The sequence below is a fragment of the Marmota monax genome, unplaced genomic scaffold (genome assembly GCF_021218885.2).
Source record: "Marmota monax isolate L192 unplaced genomic scaffold, Marmota_monax_Labrador192_F-V1.1 WCK01_AAM20220418_F8-fsc01912, whole genome shotgun sequence".
In the NCBI taxonomy this organism is placed as follows: Eukaryota; Metazoa; Chordata; class Mammalia; order Rodentia; family Sciuridae; genus Marmota; species Marmota monax.
Window position 1 is genome coordinate 1 of NW_026692663.1, and position 18,418 is coordinate 18,418.

The window sequence follows — 18,418 nt, forward strand, 5'->3', positions numbered from 1 at the left end:
CCCAGCAGGCACTGTGAGACCAGCTCCACATGCAGTGCTCCCGCTGGGAAGCCCCTGGGTAGTTGTCTGCTCAGGGCTTCTGAGGATGGCGCTGGCCTGCCTGGGCTGAGGGCTGAGCTGTTCATGGTGCCTGAGGGAAATGCCAGGGCATCCCAATGCCCCTAACAGTGCTGCCACGCAGAGCCCACCTGGGGTAAGATCCGCAGGAAGTTCAGAATCATGTGAGATCCTCTGGGACCAGCTCTTGAGGAACAGACTGCAGATACAATACACCTTCACCTGCCCTCCCCCTCCCTCCTGAGGTACTAACTGCCTTCATCATGGGTCCCTTTGTCCAGTTGTCCTCGTTGTCACATAGATGTGTGTCTAAGGGCAGGCTGAGGACTGAAGGGACACAGGTGCACACTGGGTGGGGGAGTTTTCCAGAAAAGAGAGCTCCTGATTTAGGTATTGAAGGACCAGCAGAAAATGCCACTTCAGGGGAGATACAAAGATAGTGCCCCCCAGTGCCCATGAGCACCAGAGGGTGGGTATGTACAGGTGCTGATGTGAGGTGCCAGGAAGGGTGGGGCAAGCTGGGGAGAGAAGGGCCTGAGAACACCCTTGAGCACAGACTGCACTCTGCTCCCTGACTGGGAGAGGGAGGGGTGGTGCAGGGCAGAGTTGGGGGCATGCTGTGTTTCCCTGACAGACACTCTGCAGAGGTGGAGGGCACACCTGGGTGCTTGGTCCTCTCTGCCTGTGAAAAGAATTGTGTCATTAACCCTTATTCCAACCTCACAAGGACACACTATTATTAGCCCTTTTTACTAGTTGGAACCTGAGCACAAAACAGTCTGCATGTGTCAAGGTCACAGAGGTGGCTGTGATAAGCACATTAGGTAAACTTGACAAGTGGGGGAAGAATCTCAATTGTTGTGCAGGGTGAGTCCAGGCAGTGGAAAGTTCCAAGGGGCTCTGACAGACCCCTGTCAGCCCTGTTACCCTTGAAGGCTTTGGCATATCCACTTCTACCTTGTGAAATAATGACCTTGTTGACCTCAGCAGGAGTGCACAGGGGTACATCTGAGGAAGTCCCCACTCAAGAGTGACAAGGCACCCACTGGACCCTCATTGCAGTCTGTGTCAGGGGTCTCTGCTCCTCACAGCTTTCTATCTGCACTGGAACCTCTGGAGGAGCACCTGGGAGGGAACTGACCTGCCATGGACACGTGGCCCTTCTTCTCCTCATTGAGGACAGGGTTCCTGATGGAACAAGTCACATGTTCTCTGGAACTTTCCTCTACTGAGAGAGAGGACTCCACACAGAACAGGCCGTCTCCTTCTACTGAGTTTGCCTCTGAGGCAGGTTCCAGTTGGAGTTGTCCTGGGCCACTCCACTGTACCTCTGGCTCCAGGTACCACCCAGGGGATATGCAGGTCAGCTTAATGCTCCCACTGGGACCAGGTTCAACATGAATATGAGGATCCTGGCCTGAGGCTGGGATTGAGAGAGGGAGAGAGTGAGATAAAAAGAGACTGTTGTGTTAGGAGGCCAATGGCTCTGCCCCCTGAAGCCAATGGACTTTGGCTTACTGGTCAACCTGCAGGCTCTGAACTCTCCTGCTTGTGAAAGCTGGAGTATGAAAATTGTGCACCCAAAAGACGTTTTTTATGTTTTTGAGAAAGAAATTGAATTTGTTAGACCAGTGCGTATACAAGTGGTCAAACACCATCTGGACCATTTTCTTTCCCCCTTTCCTTTGAGTGCAGAACTCATCCTTTCTTTTCATGCTCAGTATAGTTGGGCTGAGACCCTCCATCCATCCATTTAGCGTGGTTGAGACCTGAAGGGCACGTGTGAATTAGAGGCTCCTGTGGTAAACTGCTCCCCAACATTCACTCACCCTCCTCCTGCTCTTGCCTCCTGCAGAAATTCTTCTCATAGGGGAAGCCCTGGGGCTGTTGTCTGCTGCAATAGGCCAGGGCTCTGTGTGAGACACACTAGCCAGGTGGCTGTGGGACTAGCATTCCTGTATGATTTATAGGGGTTAAGCTGCACCTGCATGGCCACATGCAGGAGGTAGCTGCCTTACCTGGGCAGCGCATTCTGGGGTAATGAACTTCTTAGCTGGGGAAATGCTTACCCAGCTGTGGAGCACCTTCCCACTTCCTGCTCTAAGGAGTGGCCTTCAGATGCTGACAAGTCTGAATGGAAATGCTCTAGACAATATCAATAGAGAAAAGGGGTGTGGCTTCCCCTCAGGCTATCTCTGTCCCCCAGATTTGAAGCATAGGGGTGGTTGTGAGACAGCTACAGTTGGGAGATAAGGGTGTGATATTGTCCTTAGTGGGGAATAAAGTTCAGGATATTTCTACTGCCCATGGTAAACTATAAATTCAACTATACATTTGGATATGCTGGAGATACTTTGGATTCTTACAGTGTTCAGTGGGTTCCCTTATGTTGTGCCTAATATATGCACATACTTCAAATTAGAAAGCTGAACATAGGCCCTAGTTTCTTTTAATTCTGTGTGTTTTGCGGTAAGAGAAACATATACCACTTTTTCTTCTGCTGAGGAGAAATTCTGAGTAGTAGTATATGGGAGAACCTTTCCTGCAATCATGTAATAAAATGTAGATCGCTGGGAATGCATTAGTGACCCACTGTTGAAACTCAGAACACACATGTGCAAGCATTAGGCCCTAGTATCCTGGGCCTAGCTTCAAGGTGAAAGGTGTGTGCTTGCAAGGAATCTGGGCACAAAGTGGGACAGCTGTGGGAAGCTGTTCTCTGTTTGCTGGCAGAAGTCCTCTGAGCCAGAGCAGAAGCATCTGGGATCTTGCAAATCCAGTGTCTAGGAAAGAAACCTTCCTCACTCTTTCAGCCACTCAGGACAGGAGGGGAGCCACATCTCTGTAGAAGAGGGATGTAAGGCACAGTGACCTGAACAGACAAGGGTGTTTAAGAAGAGTGTACAACACCATGTCCGACTGCTCAGTGGCACGTCTGTGTGCATTGGAATGAGGTCAGACAGTCAGGCTTGCTGGTGGACTGCTCAGAACCCTCCTGCACATCAAGCTGCTTCTGGGTTTTGGAAAAGAGAGTGACATCTTCAGACCAAGAAGTGTCTCTAGGACATTTCAGACTTAGGACACACTGTGCTCCCTGCTCACACCTCCCCTTCAGCAGTCACACAGAGAAAGAAAAGGGAGGAGAGTGGATTTCTACTGAGACATGGTGCAGCCAGAGTGGGCCGCCCAGGTGAGGCTCAGCTCTGGCATTCTGGATTCCAGCTCCCTGTTTGTGTGGACTCAGCCACCTGAGTGCTGTTAGGAAAAAACTACAACACACTATGTCTCAGAGTATTCATGCCAGGGCTCACCTGTGACTAACAGCTTGAACTGTGCTTCACTGTACCCTGTGGAGCTTGCAAATAAACACCTGTAGTCCCCTCCATCTGAAGTCCGGATGGGCTGGAGCCTCAAGGCCACCTACCCTTGGCTGATGTTCCCCTTCAGAAACTGGGTCCTCCCACAATATTCTAGTCGCTGCTGCTCCACGTGTTCCTGGCCATTCCTATAGTCGTGCACCAGGCCCGACTGATGATTTTTGTACCATGTCACCTCCATTTGCTGCGCATCCATGGCTGGCTTGAGGTGGCAGGAGAACACAGCCTCTTTCCCTACCATGGCAATGACTGGTGATCTTGGTCCCATCACCTGGAATTGCCCTGCAAGTGATGGAGAGAAAGCAGGATAAAGTCATTCCTCAGTCTGGGGCAGGCATGGTTGGGATTGAGGAGAGAAGCAGACCAGCTGCATTAGCACCATGAGCTGACCTAACACAGGGAGGTTGGCAACATTAGCAGAGGAGGCAAGAGAGGCCCAGATGCTGATGGCACCTCAGGGAAACCTGCAGATGTTCAACTTTGCGCTTGCAGTGGCCTAGGGTGGGAAGTAAGTTCATATAATCCATTATGATTTCCCATAAGAAGTGTATGTGTTACAGACATCATCCTGATTATAGATATGAGGGAATCAGCCAATGGGTGATTCAGGTACTTGTCCTATTGTATGTAATTATTAAGATGAAAAGCAAGCATTATAGTAATGAGTATACTATGTTTCTTTGCTTTAAAGAATGGAGTAAAATATAAGTTCGATGAATTAAGATATATATTCTACATATATGCTCATACATATTTGTTCTACAACTATATATGTTCTACATATATATTTTAAAATATATTTTCAAAGCAATTAGAATAATTTTATGCTACAAAATAATACAGACAGAATATTTTCTCAGGTATAAGATCAGTGTGACAGGTCACACATTCCAGCTCCTGTGCTGGCTGGGCCCATGTCACCTCACCCCAGAGCTGGAGACAGCAGCACCAGGTGGAGGGGAGGGCAGCTCTGCCTGGCTCTGGACAGACCTCAGGCTCTGAGCTGCTCCAGCTCCATGTGCCTCCTCAGGTAGGATCCCAAGGCCACAGGCTGGGAAGGTGCAGCAGGGCCTGAGACACTGAGGCTGAGAGCCTTCCTGGAGGTGGAGATGCCCCAGAGCAGCATGAGCTGAGCCCTGGGTCCACACCCAGGGGCGGCATCACCAGGACTGAGTGTGTTCCCAAACTGTGAAGCACTAGTGGAGGAAATTAAAGAAGCAAAAATCAAAGGAACTGTATCGCAGTATTTATGGACTAAAAAGATGAATTAATATTTTTAAAAGTTCCTACTGCCCACTGAGATCAACATGAGCTCTGCTGTCTCTGGCGTAAACCAATGTGCCCACAAGTCAGGATGGCACACTGTGTTCTCAAGTGTAGCTGTGAGGTCTCTCCACACAAGAACCACTATGTGCATCAAGGTGGTTGCTAATTAAGTGGACATAACCATTACACAGTGTGTGATTTTCAGCACACACTGTGTAGGACACAGCACAGTGTTTTAAATTGATTTTAAAAAAATAAAATGTAAAATGGTTTATTCACAATTAATAGACTCCAAATCCTGAATGTCCCTGTGGAAACGCACAGCTCATGAAGGGTGGACACCCTCCAGCAGGCAGAGTGAGGCAGCCTGAGCACAGCTGCTGGTTTCTAAGGACCTCAGTTCTGGAGTGAGCAGAGCACTAGGTGCTGTCATGGACACAGGCACACATCAGAACAAGGGACAAGGAGCCCAGAGCTCAGCCCACACCTAGGCTGTGGTCTAAATCCAGCAAGGGTCCAAGAATGTGGACTGTGGAAAGGACACAGCTTAATGAACAGAGCTGAGTGAACTGAATATCCTCAGGTGGAAGAGTAAAATCTGACCCTCTGCACACCAGGGTTAGATAACCTGCGCTAGGTAATAAGTGTAAAACCCCCAAATGTATCATTTTTATAAGAAAATGAAAAATGCTGCCTGGAATTGGTGTTGCCAATAATTTTTGAATATGATACAAAAAAATAGAGGGGATAAAAGCCAAAATGAACCAGCGGGTACCATCAAATAACCAGGTCACACAGCAGAGACAAGCCAAAGGACACCCAAAGAGGAGAAAGCAGGTGTGCCAGCCACATATGTGTCAGATGCCAAAACTCAGGAAAATGAACAGTGAAAAATAAGCTTATAAAAAAACCATAAAGAGATATGAGTAGACATTTTCCAAGGAACAAACAAATGACCAGCAAGAATATGGAAAGATTTTTATCAGTCATTGAGAAAAGCAAACCAAGCCACCAGGAGATGCTCCCTTTAAACCAAAGTAGAAAGGCTTTTGTAGAAAGAGCAGAAGCATCAACTAGGGTGTGGAGGAAGGTAGCCCTTGCACGCTCAGGCTGGGAATGTGCTGGAGCAGCCTTTGGCAAACAGGAAAACCATAGGATCCTGCAACCTCACCTCCCAGTGTGCCTCCAAGAGAAAACCAAATGAGATATCACCTCACTTCCATGAAAAGGCAATTACCATCAAAAAGACAAACAGAAGAAGGTTGGTCTGGTCGGGATGTGGAGGAATGGAATCATTGCACACTGTTGTGGAGATGCTAATTAGCCCAGCCATTGTCAGGAACAGCATGGAGGTTCTTAAAATTATTAAAATTAGGCTGGGCATGGTGGCATATGCCAGTGGCTCAGGAGGCACTGAGGCTGGAGAATCATGAGTTCAAGGCCACACTTAGCAATTTAGCAAAGCACTAAGCAACTAAATGAGATCCTGTCTCTAATAAAATACAAAATAGGGCTGGGGATGTGGCTCAATGGTTGAGTACTCCTGAATTCAATCCCCAGTACCTCCCGCCAAAAAAAAAAAAATTAAAATTAAATTACAACAGGAGGCAGTAATGATTCTACTGTATACATAGACAAAGGAAATGAAATTGGCAAGCACAGTGGTGCACACCTGTATTCCCAGTGACTGGGGAAGCTGAGGCAGGAGGATCTCAAGCTCAAGACAAGCTTTGATATTTTATCAAGACCCCTTTCCAAAAAAAAAAAAAAAATAGAAAAAAAAAGAAGAAAGAAAGAAAGAAAGAAAAGAAAAGAAAAGAAAAGAAAAATCTGGGGGTGGGGTGTCCTCACTTAGTGGTGCTGTGTCCCTGGGTGGAAAGGTTAAAAAAAATTAAAATTAATGAAGTGAAACCCCAATCCCAATACCAAAGAGACTTCTATGCTCTGAGTTTCTTGCGGCACTATGCAGAGTATCCAGGATACTAAATCAGCCCAGGTCTCCAGTAATACGTGAGTGGATTAAGGACAAGTGGCACATATGCAGAATGGAGTTATTCCAGCTTAAAAAAGAATGAAATCTGTCCTTTATGGACAACAGGGTGGGATCTCCAGATCCTCAGGTGAAGTGAAAGAAGCCAGGCTAGGAGAAGTTCTGCAGGACTGCCTCCTACCCAACACTCCAGCAGGGGGAGCTCCAGGAAGCTGAGAGCAGAATGGGCACAAGGGGGGAGAGAGGGAGGAGCTACCTGGAGGCTGCACAGTGGGCCCTGGGCGCAGCTCTCTGGGTGATGGGAGGTGGTGGGCTGCCCACAGCAGAGTACTGCAAGCAACAGCGACCCACTGTGCTTCTCAGAAGCAGAAGGAAGGTGCTGAAGACTTCACCATGACAGGTGGTGTGTTTGAGGAGGCACAGATAGTTACCCTGACTTAACATTTTGCAATAGATAAAAATATGAAAGCATCATATTGTACAACATGAAAATATACATATCTATGTTGATATGTACCAGATAAAATCAATTAAATCAATTAAAATTGAAAATAAATTATCAAAAGCCTTGAAAGGTATGTGCACTACTTTCCTAGTCCTCAATTCACTTAACATTTTTAAAGTTCCATTTACATGAATGAGTTGTTAAACTACAAATTTAAAAAAAAAAAAAAAAAAAAAAAAAAAACATTTCTGCACAGAAATCTCAGACAAAGCACAAAAACAAATCATTGGGGATTATATCATGTAGGCAGAAAATTAGCCAAACGGAAGTTCATGGTTCCTTTGTCCAGTCCTTCTTCGTCACGTGAGAACAGGGATCTGAACTCCTGCCTTGTTCTTTCTTACATGAAGTCTCCCATCCCTCCCAAAGCCCCAGGAGACCATTTAATAGGAGTTCTGGAAATCTACCTAGTTAAAATTCAGTAATGGCCTGTAGGGTCATCACCTGTCTATACTGATAGGCTTAATCTTCAAGACAGGCTTCACATTGTTTTTTAAGTTTTCTCTAGTGGACAATAGAAGCTTTGGCATATCCACAAAAGAGTGCCAATACTCTTTTTCCTTACTTCTTATTGTCCCCTCTGACCACTCTGAGGCTCATTCTAATTGGTTGGCTCCTGGCTGTCCTTAGACATGGTGAGGGTGGCATTGGAAGTGAGGGTTTGACCTACGGGCCATACCCCAGCCTCCAGGGACAGGAGGGGCCTGGAGACTGAGTTCTCTCCCCAGTGGGCAATGGCTGGCTCAGCCAGGTCTTTGTGAAGAAACTTTCATGACCTCTGAAACAGCCAGGCCAGGTAACCTCCACATGGTGAACACAGCAAGGTATTGCCAGGGGTACACCAGAGTCCACCAGGGAGGGCCCCACCTACCTTGCCCTGAGGACCTCCTGCATGTGAGTTTCCCACATTATATCCCCAGTGATGAAACTGGATGTTAAACATCATGCTTCTTTGAGTTCTGAGGGTTGTCACAAGAACCCCTAAGTCCATGGTCAGGAGAACAAAGGTATAGGTAGCCCCTGCTGTGGGTGGTCTTGTGGACTGAGCCCTTAAGCTGTGGTTCCAGCAACTTTGAGTGGGTGGTGTCATACCTGAGGCGATTCACTGCACACAGAGCTGGTGTGGATAAATCTAGAACTGAGTGGTGTCAGAGAAGGACTTAAAGTGACCTGGCAGCCAATTTAAATGTAAGGGAACAATTGCATCCATCCCTAGGACTTTCCAGTATCAATGCACCATTGAAAATAAGTGTTACCTGCCTAAGAAAGTCACCAGAATGATGTAAAACAACACAAAACAAAACAAAATGCTAACAGTTAAAAAATGGTTTTCAAGCACCATAGAAAAGGTCAAAAATCAAATTTATTCTGTTTATTTTTTAAAGAGAATTTCCAAAATTGAAAGCTAAAGCAGTGGTACTGGCCTGAACTGTCATCATTAGGGTGCTCAGACAGGTTTCAGAATTCAGTATCTTTGGATTTTGCAATATTTGCATGAACTATACTAGTTCAGTATTCCTACCTGAAAATCACAAATCTGAAGTGTTTCAAAAGCCAAAATGCTGGATTTGGGAAACTTTTGAGGGTCATCTTGGCATTTTCTTAAAAAATTCCAGTTGTCAGAGCATCATGGAGCTTGGTTTTCAAGTCAGTGTGGCACAGCCTGTGACTAGGTTGACACTGAAGTCACCAGAAGATTATGAGACAGAGGAAGACCTGACCTTGGGGACAAAAGGACATTAAAATAACTAGGAAATGGCAGGACTTGCTCGTGCTCTGACAGGAGAAGACCCCTCCTGTGTGTGACACAGCGTGACTAGAGGCCAGAGATGAGCACAGCCTGCTCATCGTCTGCAGGAGGTCCTTCATGGAGGACCTCACTTGTCTCACCTCTTTCAACAGGTACTAACAGTGCCACCAGAGGAGATGACAGAGATCAGGGACTCTCCTGCCAGGCTGCAGGACCTCAGCAGGGGCAGCAAATGACAATTGTTTCCAAGAAGAAGAGGCCAGAAGTCCTATATCTGTTTTGCTTGATGACAGAGGACCTCAGACACAAGCTCCTTCTTCAGGTGCCCTGGGGGATGACAGAGGCAGCAAGACACATACCACTAGACTTCTAGATGGCCCTCCTCCTGCTGGATCCCCTTAGACCCAATCCTGATCCCCTTAGACCCAATCATGCCCTCATTGCTGATCATGGAACCAGAGGAAAGGACTTCAGAGAATCTTACAGCTAAGGGGAAATTAGCAAAAGGAAGTTTTTCACTGAGGTGACCAGGTCCTCTTGCAAGGTGCCAGGTGCCTTCTTGGGATCTTAACAGATGGGGACTTCTGAGGTGGTAGGCTGACACAGGCTACAATCTAAACTTGTCTCCTACCTGTTTTGGAAACCATGTCTACTGATTTTCTTGTCCATCAGGATGGCTTTCTTGGAGTAAGTATGTAATTTTTTTTCTAACATGCTTTGATCTTTCATTTCAATGTTGGTGGTTTTCATTTCAATGGAACGTCTCTGTTTCTACCTATAAGCTCCTGGGTCCTCATGTAGGTCAATTACCTTATTGGAAGTGAGCTTTGCTCTCACATAAACTCTTTTTAAACACCAAAACTTCAAGATATAGGCCACCTCCATGTGTCAAAGCCACTCAGGATGCTGTCCCACACACTGGGTGTACGTTTTTCCCAGTCAGGGCCAAACACAACAGGGACAGACACAAGAAATCAAATCCTATGAGAGGAAGAAGCTAAAGACTCCGATAAGGGTCTGCATATTGGGTGGGAGCAATGGTCCCTGGGGTCCCTGAGTTCTGTCCTCAGGTTTGTCAGAGGGCAGCCAGTGTCCCCAGGAGGCACCTGTACTCCAGGCTCAGCTTTAGAGAAGATGCAAACAAATTTGAGCAGAATTAATCAGAAAAGACCCCTAAGACACAGCTTCAGTAAAAGGTGAAAGATTTATATGATCATAAAAATAAATAAAGATACTGTGTGTTCATCTACAACCATATAGGTATGTATGTGTGTGTGTGTATATATATATACACACACACACACACATACATACATAATTAAAAAAAAACAGCTTTAGATACTTGGGTCACTTTATCCTCACAAAGGATTGAGAAAAGAACAGGAATCAGCAAGAGCCAGAAGGACAGACTGAATTCAGAAGCATCTGGGCTTCAGCTCCAGCAAAGGTGAATGAGCTGGGCTCAGGGGCACCTGAGGAGGAGGGAGCCTGAGCCAGGCACCAGGGAAAGGAAAGGGCAGCTATACCTTTTGTCACTCACCTGCGCCTGGCCAGGGAATCAGGAGGCAGAGCAGGAGGGTCCTGAGGCTCCTGTTCCAGGGCTGCATCCTGGGGTCTCAGACCTCTGTCCTCCCAGGGGCTGTCCTGGGTCAAGTCCTTCCTCTGGTTCACTGCTGTGCATGCTCTTCCTGAAACACTGTGAACAGGATCCCTGGACAGAGAGCTGGCCTCCTGGACACCTGCATGTGGGAAGCAGAAGCAGGAGGTAAGTGGACTCTTCTTCCACCTGCTCCATAGTAAGGACAGCTGAGGAGGAAGAAAAGCAAGGCAGGCTGTTGATCACCTGGGAAGCCAGCGCCTCAGGGCAGGGAACATTCTGGCCCAGAAGGCTTTCTATTTTAGGGTCCATGTCGGGTTTTCTGATTCAGAATTGAAAACTGTGCATTAACTGGGGAGGTGACAACTTCATGTGACTGTTATGTCTTCAAATGCTGGATGGGACAGCCAACCTAAAGCCACAGGAGGAAACACTCTTATTACAGGCCAAATAAAGAATGAGTAAGACTAGCGCCACCTACTGGTGGGCATGCAGGAGGTGCCTTTGGGCTGCAGCCACAGAGGGAACTCTAAAACAGAACCCTGTGGAAAGAAGGTTAATGCTGACTGCTGACATTCACTGACCAAAACCCTGGGGAGGAAACAATGGAGGTCCAGGCGAACTCTTGCAGTCCAGGCGAACTCTCGCACATGGGTTCTTGGAAGCTTTGCCCTCAGAAGTCAGAGCTTAGAATCAAGGCTAACAGGCCTGCTGTAGTGAGGATGGAGCTGGTGTCCCTCTGGGATGCAGACAGGAAAAGGAAGAGGCTGCATGGGGAGGTGAGAGGTCCAGTCCCAGAGCCACCTGGAAAGGCTGCTTGCTGTGTGAGCCACTCACCTGACAGGTGAGTGGGAAAAGGGAGCAGCTCTGCCTCCTGAGGAGGAAGTAGTTAGGCAAATCTAGGGATGGGTTGGAGACTCAGAATCAAATAAGAAAATGGACCCATTTTACTGTGGCTGAACTCATAGAAAGACATGTGAATATGATGATGGCAATATAAATACCATAAATAATACTGCAAAGTACACAAAACAAAACAAAAAAACAAGTCTCAGTTTATTCAGCAATTCTGTTGATAAATGGAGCTGAACCCTGCATTTCTCTCTAATTGCCACAGAAACTCAGGTTTCCTAAGGACCCAATGAAGGTCCTGGTCCACCCCACTTAAGGTTCTAGCAAGAACAAGAATCTTTCTTTTATGATGAGACACAACACTGAGCCTGGGTAGATGAAAAGCAGAAGTGTTACTTACAGGTTGAAGAAGAGCAGGCTGCCAGGCAGGGCCACTGAGAGAGTTGTCCCCAGGGCCAGGAGACAGGCTGGGCTCTGGGGAGCATCTGAGGCAGGATTGGTGGGTTGGGGCTGTCTAGGGTTCTCTGCACCCTGTGGATTGGCTGATTTGAATAATTCCCCAGGTTCCAGGTTCCAGGGGCAGGGTTTCTGGCTCAGGAAGATAGGTAGGTACATGGGGCTCCTGAATGGGAGCCTGATAAGGAAAGGAGTTGGGATGTGAACTTAATCGGCTGCTCAAGGAGGGAAGCCTTGGGCCTCTAGCCAGAGCCTCCAACTGGCTGCAGACATCCCATTCTCCAGGAAGAAGCCATGTCGTATTTCTACTTATGTCATGACACTGGTTCTGGACACAACTTGGGGAGATTTTGAGTGGTGTGCCAAGTCCAACTGGTTTTACAGAGAGGATCCTAATTTGTCCTTGGCAGAGCAGAAACATTTCATACTGGTAAAAATGAGGAAAAGCGATAGTGAAAGCTTGGTTTACAGGGTTAGAATGGAGTTTCTCATTTTTACGGCATTGTTCATCAAATAGAGCTGAGATATTGGGGTCTTGAAACAATATCTCAGTTATCAATGAGTGAGTCTGTCATTTTTTATTGGTGCATTTCAGTAATACAGAGCATTAGGATTTATTTTCACATAATGATAAAATTATGTAATATAATTACTCTAGTTCAGTCCCCAGAACTTCTCCTTCTTCTCCCATCCTGCTTTTCCTGATCCCTTCCCTCTACTGTACTGATTTTTCTGCTATTTACTTTTTTTTTTTAAGAAATAGTGCCTTGTGGATATACCTCAAGGTGAGACTTAGTGTGGTAGGTTCATATGTGTACATAGGAAAGTTGAATCAGATCCATTCCACTGCTCTTCCCTTATTCTATTCCTCCTCCCGCTCCTCAATCCTCTTTATCTAGTCCATGAGTCTTTCTTCTGTTTTGGTGGAATCCCTCCTCTTTTACCTTTCCCTCTCTCCCACTCTATCCCTTGCCTCCCTTACTTTGGACTGGCTTCCACATATCAGAGAAAACATTCATCCTTTGGCTTTCTGAGTCTGGCTTATTTGACTTAGCATGATGTTCTTTGGTTCCATCCATTTTCCAGCAAATGCCCTGATTTCTTTTCTTGATGGCTGAGTAATACTCCATTGAATATACACCACATTTTCTTTATCCATTCATCTATTGAAGGGCACCTGGGTTGGTTCCACAGTCTGGTATTGTGAGTTGTGCTGCTATAAACAATAATGTGGCTGCATCCCTATAGTATGCTGATTTGAGTTCTTTGGGGTAAATACTAAGGAGTGGGATAGCTGGGTTCTATGATAGTACCATTCCTAGTTTTTCAACAAATCTCCAAAGGTTTTCCAGAGTGTTTGTAATAATTTGCAGTCTCCCCAAACAATGTGTGATTGTACTTTTCCCCATATCCTCACCAATATTTACTTTTACTTGCATTCTTTAAACTGACATTCTCCCTGGACTGAAATGAAATCTTTGTGTAGTTTCAACTTGCATTTACATGATTGCTATAGATGTTGGATATTTTTTCATATATTTGTTGGCCAGTTGTCTTTCTTCTTTTGAGAAGTGTCTTTTTAGTTCTTTTGCCCATTTATATTTTTTTGGGTTTTTTTTTTAACATTATTTGTGTATTCTGGATGTTAATGCTCTATCTGGGAAGCAGGTGTCAAAGCCTTCTCCCATTCTCTAGGCTCTTGATTCATGTTGTTAATCGATTCTCTTGTTACACAGAATCAGTCTAACTTGATGCCACCCCAATTATTGTTTCCCCCTTTTCTTTCTTATAATTTGGGACTCTGTTCAGGAAGTCGGTTCTTGTGCTACCATATAGGAGTGTTGGGTGCACATTTTCTTCTAGCAGTTGCAGAGTTTCTGCTGTGGTAAAGGTCTGGGCACTTTCCCTTTAAGCTCCCTGGGGACTCAGGCATGGCTGCCCTGCTTTCCCCAGCCACAGCCACAATCTGGGATCCACAACTCTATGCTGTGAACATTCAGGCGGCTTCTCTGAGCTTTGGCCCATGTGGGTGCATGGTCAGGGGGACAGTCTCTCCAGGTTTCTTACAACTCAGGCTCTTCCTGGGCAGCTGTTCTAAGGTCCCCTGCCCCTTCCCTATGCTCAGGCCCTAAATTGCCTTGCTGCCCAGATCTGAGCTCTGACTTCCACCTCCTCCAGCTGTGGGCCTCTGCTCCTTCTCTGTCTGCCTGGTGGCAGCCTAGTTGAGTCCTGGATCCTTCCTAAACTTCCCAGGTGGGCTGCTCCACCCCGTGGTCCTTGTTCCTGGTCAGGGGCAGGGGGTTGTCACCACTTTCAGCTAGTAGTGATCCAGTTACACGTCCTCTCTAGCTGGATTCTGAAGAGAACCCACTGCAGGGTGTTCTGGTTTAATCTGCTGCTGTCTGGAGGTGGGCAGAGGCTTTGTTGTCTAAGGGGGTCACTGGTCAACTGTGGACTCCCCACAACCACGGCAGTGCCCTCAGGGCTTTCTATTTACAGTTTTGTTTTGGACTGGTTGATCTACTGCTCAAACAGCGATGTACTATCACATTTTAATTTTTTTTCTACTTTTTGTTCCAAACCTTGTGAATGGTTAACCTATGTGCTTTTCTCCTCCCTCTTTCTCTCTCTGTTGACCTTTCCCCTTCTCCAACCTGGTCTTGGTTTGGGCTTTAGAAATTTGGGCTTATTTTATTCTCTGAAACCAATCCTCAAGTCTCTGCAGGTCTCAGAGTATTTACTTTGCCTCCCATCTCCTAGATCTGCTATTTCTTCTCATTTTCTTTCTATTTCTGGTGGGTTTTGGAAGCCTTGGCCAGCTCTTAAGCCATTCGAGAGGGTTTTAACAACCCTCACAGGGTCGTCTGTTTCTTAGATGAAGCATAGAGGTGTGGCAGTCATGCTATTGGCAGGTGTGAATGGTGCTCAGTTATGTGTGCATGAAGGTTAGCAGCATCAGTGTGTTACCAAGGGGAGGTGACTGTGGTTGTGGTGGGAGGGACAGTGAGTGGTGTGGAAAGAGGACACTCAATAGGAGGTATCTTCTGCTTCAGAGGGCAGCGGAGGTCCTTAAGTGGGTGTTATACATGTATACTGTGTATCTTTTAATGTGGCATTTTGGTATGATTTCAGTCTCACAGAGAGTTTGAAGACTAGAAGTATCAGGTAAGATCTTCATATGTGCTAAATGTGTACACATGCTACACACCATGTATGTGCAGACTTTCTGTGAGTCACTTGGGAGTCACTTGGAAACTTCATATTTCCCCCTCATTAAATAATTCAATGTGTATGTCCTAAGAACAAGGACATCTATGACTTCTCTGTGAATTGTGCAACCCAACGTTGACCCCACACCATCAGCGGCTCCCCCACAGTTCTGCCACTCCTGACAACAGCATCCTTTTCACCTGTTAATGTTCTTATTTATTGTAGAATTCAGGAGCCTGGGCTGCTTTTAGTGTCACTTATTCCATGCTCTTTACCCTGGGACTATTCCTCTTTCTGTGACCTGAGGATTGCTGGATTGTTGGCTGTGTGCTGTACAGGGAAGGCACAGAGCAGCTCTCGGGGATTACTCTGAAGGTTTCTTGAGATTGAACCATGAGAGGGGGTTCTTGGAGAGGCCGCAGCAGAGACTTGAGGCCTCCAGTGCTCTGTGTCAGGGGCATGACACATCATCCAAGGGAACTGCCATTGTGGGTCTAGCTGTTGTCCAGCAGGCCTGTGCATTGTGGACAGGTGTGACACAGTACTCTGTAGGGGAATGATCTGAGCCCTTGTGAGCACATGGCTCCATGTGACAGTTCTAGATTCCTTCCCTGTTTGTCAGCTCACATTCTACTGAATGGAGGAGTTTGTTCTCATGTGGCATAGGGTGCTTTTCTCATTATCAATCTCTGTCAACAAGAAACATGGAATATTTATTTAATTATGAATTTTATTGTTTTTCAAACTTGAACATAGGGCCCCTCTTCAGCTGCCTCCTCTGTTCTACAGTTAGTCTCTGTTCATGTCACAGTCTGAGAGCTTCCCTTCTTTATAACAAGACTGAAGAGCCCAGCCCACATGGCTTGCTTGTTCCTGGAAGCCACCTTTTCTCTAAAGACCTCTAGTTCCGTTGAATGAAGCATTTTACAGATCAACCTCTAGTCACTGGTGTGCTCACTGCTACTGAGTTTTCAAAGCAAACATCTTAATCTTCCCCTTCATATTTGTAGCTAACATTTCCAACTATGAGAAACCCAGGTTTCATTTCCTTTGATATACTTTCCCATTTGTCTAAGCCTATATTACACAGATGTATTTCAGAATTACTTACTGATAGTGCCTCAAAGAGCAAACCTACTGATTGTAGGTCATTGTTATTTACAATGCTTGGTGACACACAATCCACAGACAATCTTCACCCTTCCCATCCAGCTAGGAACACCCCTCAGACTGAGTTAGGTGAGAGAGCCAGGGCGCTGCACCAGCCATGGTTTCCCCACTGCAGCTCAGGGATTCAGGCCTTGGTCAGAAGCTTCATCTCTGGATCTCTGCACACATTGCAGTTTGAGGTTGGCTCAGTGGGGCTGGAAATCTCACTTCAAGGCTCCTGGTCCACAAGGCTCTGAGCAGGAGACTCAGATTCCCTGGCTCCTCCACAGGGCCATGTGAGTGTACTCATGGTGTAGTGCTGGCTTCCCACAGAGTGAGTACTGCTGGAGACCCATTTGGACCTACCCTTGAGGATGAACCATGGATGTGCACACTGTTACCTCCACTACTGGAGGGTCAGCCCTTACTCAATGAAGGCAGCAGCACCTGGACATCAGGGCATGAACCACAGGAAGCAAGGACGATGAGCAGCCACCTTGCAGGACAGTGGCCAGCACTGGATGCCAGGACCTCCAGGGAGCAGGTACTGACTCTGTTCTAGGTTTACATCATGTACCCACTCGGCACACGGGGAGCACTCCCCTTTCCAGACTGTCCTTCCTCCCCATCCAGGTAGCCCTCCCCCTCCTAACACCACAAACTGGGATTTTCGTGGGCACAGGCTGGTTGACCTGTCAAGAACCCCACACAAGATAGGGTACAGTCTTCTCAAACCCTGATTCTGTCACCCACCTCAGCTTCTCTGAGGGTCCTATTCTGGTTGAATGTGTCAGGGTTTCATGTTTTAAATGTCAAATTGTAATTCATCTTGTGAACGGATTACAAATTTATTCATACAGTGTCCAAGTAACAGTACTGGTCCCAATTTTTAGATACTATTAATAATGCTGCTTGAGGTTTTGGTACCTGCTTCTGTGTTCACATGCATTCTTTTCTCTTTAGCATGTACCTGGTCGTGGGGTTGCAGATCATAAGGTGCTTGTCTGGATACCTTCATGAGAATCTGCCAGAACCTTCCCTGAGCTGCTGTGTGATTTTGCGCTGTAACCTGCAAATGTGTGAGAGTTTAAATTTCTCTGTATGCTTCCTGGGGTTTTGCGAAAACCCGAGCTTTATATCTTGGACTCTGGAGAGGGGTGGCTTGGTTTGTCTCTCAAGGGTTTGGTTCATACTGTCCTGTGACTCCAGGAAGAAAGAGACGTCCTGGAGCTGACACTCCTGCTGTGGTGACCATGGCCTTTAACCTAGTTTTGGAAGCTTGGGTTGACCACTTACCACAGAATCCACAGAATATATGCAAAACTCAGCCTGAGGGTAGCAGAGGGCAGAGCATGGCTTCCTGGACCTGGAGCAGTCAGAGGGTACTGGAGGGTACTGACAAGGTGTACCCACTTTATATGGGAAAGTGAGTAGGTTCGGACTTTTAATATAAAACTATGTATGTCTGTTAATGAAAAGTGATTGTGATAAAAAATACACAATGGTCACACACATCCAATATTTTAAGCTGTGAATTTACATATAACATTTGTCAATTAAATATATAAAAATTGATAAGGAGGCTAAGGAAATGTGTTATAGAATGTTGGAACTTGGGAGAGGCTTATAAGATGGGTCCTGCATGAAAAAGTCTTAGAGTCCAGGTGTGTCAGCTGCTACAGGATGCAAGTTTCTTGAGATCATGATTCTTAGTATAAACCTGTGCTCAACACTGGGCATGGTGGCACACTCCTGTTAATCCAGGGGCTCAGGAGGCTGGGGCAGGAGGATCTTGAGTTCAAATTCAGCTTCAGCTACAACAAGACACTAAGCAATTCAGTGAGACCCTGTATCTAAATAAAATACCAAAAAGGGCTGGGGATGTGGCTCAGTGTTTGAGTGCCCTTGAGTTCAATCCTCAGTATATCCCCTCTCCCCCACAAAACAAAAACTGTGTTTCAGTCAGTTGTTTTGGCTCAAAAATAGTCATGGAAATAGGCAGCACTTGGTGTATACTCCTGAAGAAGCAACAGCTTATTAGTAAAAGTAAAATACTCTGAATAAGCTGTGAAGCATAGTGAGAAATATAAAAGAGATATTTGTTGAGAAATGATGTTCATCAGTTTCAGCAGTGAATCCAGCTAGGACGGCAGAGTTTGATGAGCAGTGGAGCTGGCCCCGTGAGGAGGATCATTCAGTCCCCACAGCA